Source organism: Otolemur garnettii, unplaced genomic scaffold, assembly GCF_000181295.1.
Source record: "Otolemur garnettii isolate 467f Iridium unplaced genomic scaffold, OtoGar3 scaffold00269, whole genome shotgun sequence".
In the NCBI taxonomy this organism is placed as follows: domain Eukaryota; kingdom Metazoa; phylum Chordata; class Mammalia; order Primates; family Galagidae; genus Otolemur; species Otolemur garnettii.
Window position 1 is genome coordinate 808,857 of NW_003852664.1, and position 1,584 is coordinate 810,440.

At 35.7% G+C, this 1,584-nt stretch overlaps 1 non-coding gene across 1 annotated transcript; it reads right to left on the reverse strand.

Annotated features, from left to right (window-relative positions):
• Positions 1-1,267: 1,267 nt before the first annotated feature.
• On the reverse strand, positions 1,268-1,340 carry TRNAR-CCU. The gene has a single exon. It is a non-coding gene; the product is annotated as a tRNA-Arg (tRNA).
• Positions 1,341-1,584: the final 244 nt, after the last annotated feature.

A 1,584-nucleotide genomic window follows, 5' to 3' on the forward strand; every position in this document is an offset into this window, starting at 1 on the left:
AAATTTGTAGATACACATTAAGTTTAACTTTTTATATTTATATTTTATTATTTTGCATTTTCATATTGAATAATCCATCTGACAGGACTTCTTCTATCTTTTGCAGGACTTCAGCACAGATTTTTCTTTTTCTTTTCTTTTCCCAGTGAGGTTTTGTCTAAAGAGATAGCCTTAATTTCCTAATTCTGATATACTATATCTGTTGGAAAGTATTTATGTGAGCAGTATACAATACATTAGCTTTAAAAAAAGTAAACAACCTTCTGAAAGTCCACAGGTGGCTCATTTTTTTTGAAATGTTTTTGGTGAGACACAATGCTCAGATTACTAGAAGGCAGTCAAATCATACGTGGCTGTACTAGAAATACCCTGTTCTACACAGGCTGCTACATTTCTAAGACATGGTATAAAAATGAGCAATTGAGTAGCTGAATAATGGTGTCCATCTGTCCCTGACAGAACAATCTCTGTCAAACTAAGAATGACAACTTGTTAATAATGATATAGCTATTATTATTTATATTATTATTAGATAGTGTGTCATAACACACAAATATAGTATACACTAGTAGGGATACATTAAAGTAATTTTATTAGAATATGTAACTCCTAAAAAATGGCATGTGTCTAATAGTACTATTTACTTGAATGGCTGCCAAATGTGATTTCCAGTTACTATATAGACAGTGAATAAGTGAATAAGTAGACTTTTTAATCTGCTTTTTATTTTTATTTGGCTTTGGAGCTGTGTATTTTTTTTTTTCCATATCGCAAACACTATTACAAATAACTCCAACAGGGCACTGTGATGTTTTAGAACAAAAGCTGGAAAATTTGTTGTGCAATAAAATAAGTACAAGCATAAGTTGGAGATATCATGAGTTCAATTCCAGACCACGGCAATAAAGCTAATATTGCAATAAAGCAAATATACAAAAAAGTGAGTCACACAAATTTTTTGGTGTCCTGGTTCATGACAGTTATGTTTATAGTATATTGTAGACTATTTTTTTGTAGAGATAGTCTCACTTTATTGCCCTCAGTAGAGTGCTGTGGCGACACAACTCACAGCAACCTCCAGTTCCTGGGCTTAGGTGATTCTCTTGCCTCAGCCTCCCCAGTAGCTGGGACTATGGGTGCCTACCACAACGCCTGGCTATTTTTTTTGTTTCAGTTCAACTGGGGCTGGGTTTGAACTCACCACCCTTGGTATATGGGGCCAGTGCCCTACTCACTGAGGGACAGGTGCCACCCCCAAATTTTCCTCCACCCCAGATGGGACTTGAACCCACTATCCCTGGCTTAGGAGGCCAATGCCTTATCCATTAGGCCACTGGGGCTTCTATATTGTAGACTATTAAGTATGAAATGACATTATATCTTAAAACAATGCAGATGCCTTAGTTAAAAAATATTTATTCCCACGTCTGTTTTGTCTTTCATTAAAAAAAAAAAATCTTTATTCCTAAAAAATGCTAGCAATCATCTGAACCTTCACTGAACCATAGCTTTTTTGCTGGCAGAGGGCCTTGCCTCAATGTTAATTTTTGCGGTTGATCAGGTGGTGGTGGCTGCTAAGGTTAA